The sequence below is a fragment of the Spea bombifrons genome, chromosome 3 (genome assembly GCF_027358695.1).
Source record: "Spea bombifrons isolate aSpeBom1 chromosome 3, aSpeBom1.2.pri, whole genome shotgun sequence".
NCBI lineage: Eukaryota > Metazoa > Chordata > Amphibia > Anura > Pelobatidae > Spea > Spea bombifrons.
In genome coordinates this window covers 90,969,861-90,975,734 of record NC_071089.1, presented here as the reverse complement: position 1 = coordinate 90,975,734, position 5,874 = coordinate 90,969,861, and positions in this window count along the sequence as shown.

Below are 5,874 nucleotides of genomic sequence, written 5' to 3'. Positions count from 1 at the left end.
CGTCTCTGAATTAGAGCTTGTGAGACTTGGCAGTGGAAGCAACATGATCTGGAAGCAGGCGATCTTTACCATCTGACATCTGCTCTATGCATAAAAGTTGATTTAAAGTTGTGCCTTTAACCCACCAAATGCTAAACAAATGTTTAGTGCATTCCAATACAAATATAATTATCCTGGCTACTGCAACTAAGCAGTGCTTTGACATATTTCGCCTTATTGTGGAAAACTGAGATAACAGGTTCTAAGGTATTTTACAAAAATAATTATTTCAACTCTTTATTGTAATATCACAAAAATATATGTAGCCCAAGCTGCTTCTGATTTGTTTTAAAAAATGAATAATAATTTTAAGGTAGTGTTAACAACAGCACACTTTACTTTACTTCTGATCTCACACAATGTTGTAAGAATTATTGATGAGATGCCATCTGTATTATTAATGATGCAAGCTCACAGTAAACCTAACTTTGCTACATGTGGTAAGAACAGCGTATTCATAAAAGAACTTAATACATTAATAATATTCATATGTATTTCATGAATATGTTAGATCTAATGTCGACTGACAGGAAACAGTAGGTCCAGCTGCAACCCATGTCTCGTTATTACAGTAATATTAATCTGTAGTTCATATTACAAACTGTTTAAAAAAAAATAACCAACAACCACAAATGTGTCGAAATGGAGGGGGAGTTACTTTATATATATATCACTTAAGGATCACTTAACAATTTTTATAGTTCTGCTACAATTCCTTTTAGGAGACAATGCTACTTCTTTCATACTCAGAGAAGCTGCCAATCAGTCACAGACCAATGATAAGCATTATATTTCGACAGAATGGAGCCTCATGTTTAATTGTAGATTAGAAATGTCCAGCTATACATAAATAATGTATGGAAACATAGCATAGCAGATATGGATCAACAGAATAAAGCACAAACCCAGCTTTGCAGGTATAGATCAATTGGAATTCACATAAAAACTCAGCATTAAAAGTATAGATAAAACCCCCTAAATTATAGGCATAGATCACAGGTTGCACACCCCAAAGCCAGCCCTGGCATCCACATTGCCCACAGAGAACCCGAACAGCACCCGGATAACACACATAGGACTTGCCATCTTTGTCCCCAAAAAGCCCAGCATGAGTCAACTTTGTCCCTAAACAGTCTGTCCTATGCCATCATTTTTCCGTAAACACCTTGCCTGTGCCAACTTGGTCCCCAAGGCTCAAACACCCTGCTTGTGCCATATTTGCCTTTCCACAAACACTTTTACAATCACTTACTAATTCACAATTTGATTCAGATAATTAATTCACACAATCATTTATTCTCTCACTCATTCACACAAATCGTTTACACATATTCATTAAAGCATTCTCACAAATTCAGACAATTCATCCACACATTAATTCATACTCACTCATTCCGAAATTCTTCCGCACATGAATTCATACTCTCACTTATTCACAATTTACACACACACATTAATTATTTCATTCTCTCACTCATTCACACAATTCATCCACACATTAATTATTTAATTCTCTCACTCATTCACACAATTCATCCACACACTAATTCATTCATTCTCTCACTCATTCATCGAGGCATAGACTCCAATAGACCTCTGAAGGTGTGCTGTGGTGTCTGGCACCAAGACGTTAGCAGCAGATACTTTAAATCCAGTAAATTGCGAGGTGGGGTCTCCATGGATGCATCCTGGTGCCATGTGTTCTCCAGGTAAGCCAGTAGTGTACCTAAAGGGGGGCGGTCCAGCCTGGGTATCACTCATTAGGGGGGTGCCCGGACAGCCGCATAACGCGGGCCCGCAGCTTACTGCTGTGGCACCCACACACCGTATGAGGGAATTCAGCAGTAAGCTACAGGCCCACGTTAGGTGGCCATCAGGCCGCATAGACATCTGCAAGGCCGTCCCCGGACCAGGGAAATCAGTAAGAGAGATAAGGGGATGCAGGAGAGTGAATGTGTGGGTAAATTAATTAAGTTATTAAGTTAGTAGTAAGTTGGTGTTTAGGGGCAGAAATGGCACAGGCAGGGTGATTGGGGGGGAAGAGGTGGTACAGGAAGGCTGATTTGGGGGCAGAGTAATAGCGTTTGAGATTGCTTCAGTGTGGCAAAGTGTTGGTCAAAGTGTGCTTCTTAATAAGAAGCCGACAAAATGTAAATTAAAACTTTTCTTGACATCATGACATTATATCCCAACGCTCTGTATTTTAAAGACGCACAAGAGTAATATCATTATGGAGCCTGTGCTAACTAGGCACTTTGCTCTATAGTGCATACTGGCTGGAGGATTAAAGATCAATGCATACTGGCTGGAGGGAGCAAGATCACCCAATAGCATGTATGGGATAGACTAATGGTTAACCATAACACAAAGGAAGAACCTAACCAACTAAAAAAGTATAAATAAAAATAGGTTACGTAAGAGAAAAAAAAGTGTGCTTATAATTAAAGCAGTGTTTTCTGTTTTCGCAATAAATAGTTTGTGTGGCTTAGAGATCTGATTTACTGTGATTTTACTCGAAATCCAGCCTCAGAGTACCTTTATAACCCTGCCAGCGGATGGTCCTTTAAGGGAGCTACAAATGTGTTTATCACTCAAGAAATGTGTTGTTGCAATGGCCCGTTTATTTTTATAATGTTTTGCAATTAATAAAATGACATTTTTTATTTTTAACAAAATTTCCTTAATTTCTTTTAGCACCACTTAAAATGAAAAAAAAAATATGAATGAGACTTACAAAAACAGAAGTAATGTTATTGTTATTATGGGATAAAAATTATTTAAAAAAAAAATAGGATGTTGGTTGCGTATATAAAGTTCAATATAGGAAAAAGGCTAAACATCAAGAAATATAAATAAGCATTCTACTTCAAAAAAAGAAACACTATATTATTATGGAAATCATCTTTTGAAAATGTTGTAGAACTAAGCAATAGATTATCCAAAAGTGCAGAATCTCCGACTACAGCTGCAATGCTTGGCACAATGTTATCCTTTATGAATAGAACTGAAGCACAGAGTGAGGCTATAACTTTGCCTGTCCTTAAATCTTTCATCTTGAGTATAAAGTACACATTCTATAACACTTAATACATAGTAACATTTTATGCAAGGGATAAAATTAATTAAGCCAAAAGAAATACCATAAAACAAAATGATTATTCATGTAAATCAAGAGAACTGCATATATGATGCTGGTCAATTTAGGTGCAGCAGGGGCTGCCTGGCCTGGGTCCAAAGTTGTTTACAAAGGGCCAGTTCGACGCAGACAAGGCCACTCATGGAGCCAGGTCATGTAATGCAGCCTAAAACAAAGCTGTGACAAGGTAAAGGAGTGAAAGAGAGGGTATGCGAGAAAGTGAGTGAAATAGAGTAAAGGCTAGCGAGGGAGTAAAAGGCTAATGGAGGGAGAATGTGTGTTAGCATGAATGTGTATGTTTAAGTGTGTGTGTTGGTATGAATGTGTAAATATGTAGCATATGTAGCATGAATGTGTATGTGTAAGTTTGTGAGCTGGAGTGTGTGGTAGCATGAGTCTGTATGTGTAAGTGTGTGTGAGAGAGGGACTGTTTGTTAGCATAAGTGTGTAAGTTTGTGTCAATGCATATGTGTGTGTTAGAGGGAGTGTGTATTAGCATGAGTGTTTAAGTGTTTGTCAGTGTTAGAGTGAATATGTGTAAGTATGTGTCTAGTATTAATGATGACCTCTTTATTAATAGGACTGTGCAAAGAATAAGAGGCCATCCATTTAGACGTGAATAAATGAATTTTTAATTAATGCAGAGAAGATTCTTTAAAGTAAGAACAATAAAGGTGTGGAACTCACTACCCGCAGATGTTCAGCCTTTAACTATGGGCTAGATTATTTTTTTGCAAAGAAAAATGTACAGGGATATAATTGATTATAACGACAGGATGAGTTCCATGTGGTTTATACGTCTTCTTCAGGATCAACAGCAAAGTTGCACTGGACTTCTATCTTTTTTAACCTAAATTACAATGCTATGTAACATTTATTTGACTTGTAGTTTTTTTATTCTTGATCCATTAAATATGATTCCCTTCATGTGCACTTGTGGATATTGTCAGCACCATGAATTTCAATAATGCCACATGTCCCAGCCTCAGATTTGTTTGGAACATAGCAAAATCCCCGACCCTTTGTATTCCATACATATATATTTTATTTCTGTTTTGAAGACTAAGCAAACTTTGACCATTAGAAAGTATTTATAATGTTTTTTAATCAAGACAACCTCAGTAATTCATAGAAAGAGAGTTTGTGGTAAACCATGTACCATTTGTACATTCAGCAAAGTAAGGAATCAAGGCATTCTAAGCAAATACTATTTTAAAGCACCTGCCTGAGGCATAAATATTGGTCATATGTCCTATTACACAGGTGGCTCCTTTACAGTGTCCAGAGAGGGCTCTACATTGTGGGAGAGTTTCAGTAGGTTAAAGATGAATGCAGTGCCACTGCTTCAGCTCCATGATAAGCAGTATTGGCATGTTAGGATGAGATAGGACACCAACACATTCAAATGCAATATGATAAGCTATTGCCTTGATACAATATTTCTGAATGCCTTAGACTCATTTTCAGACACCAAACTATCTCGAGGGTTCATAACTGGAGGTATTGGAACCAAATTATGAGGTATGGGATGGGATCTCTGGGTATTTTTATAAAAATGTTGTTAGATTAAACTATTAGCATTTTCAAAATGGATTGAGATAGCAAGTCCGCTAACCAATCAGAAATTAGATCACGCAACACTTCCTACTTCCTACTTCCTACTTTCCAGTATGGCCAATTGGTATGTTGACATGTTAAGAGTTAAATTACTTTCTCCAGCCCTTACATGTGTGTCTTTTTAAAAAAAAATATAAACCTGAAGTCAAAGTGAAGAAATCCATTTGATGTGTCAGATGACATGCAAGTAACATTGTCAATAACTGTACCTCAATTCCATGCTGTTATTGTACAAAAACAACAGCAAATATCTTACTAGTTATAGCTAGCATGGGTATTTATGATTTGACATTTTTTATATAAATAAATGTAATATATGCATAGTAAAACCAAGATATTAAAAGCTTTTGAAATCATACTGTAATCTAATACGACTGATAATGACAATGATTTTGACAGTCTGGGGAAGTGAGTGTGAGAAAAGATTGGGCAATTGGGGGTCTGTAATCTTACAATGGTTAAGAACCCCTGGTGTATTTCTAGTTTTGTGAAATGAACGTCTAAATGCTCATTGGGATAAACAGTGATGTATTTCTACTCAACGTTTAAAATATCACATAACTGAGATTTCATAGGCCAGAAAGGTCTAAATACATACAGATATTTCAGTCTTATTTCTATAGTGCATAGAAAGAAGTGCTATGACCCCCCCAAAAAATCACAGAATATCAATAAGGCACATATTGTGTATGCTCGTGAGGAAAAAGGTGACTACAGCTATAAATTTAAGTGAGACAATGGAGGTGACTACAAAACACTGGTAACAGTAAACACACTATGAGTGAAAGAGGCAATGGATAATTTGTCTGCTTGGATCATAAGTAAGAAATTTGGTGACCAGCTTGACAGCAGACTCACATCTTTTTAAAAAATAGATAAATTGCTTTGTGAGTAGGCTCTGTCAATACTGAGTGACATCAACTCGACCTAATTCTGATTTCAACTTGACTTCTCTGGATGAAGTGACCCGACCCAGAAATGCATCAAACTCAACCGGACTCACAGACCAACTCAATCACCAACTTGACTGACATAGCTGACTGACAGATTCGCACAAGAGACTTAATTGACAGGTTCAACCA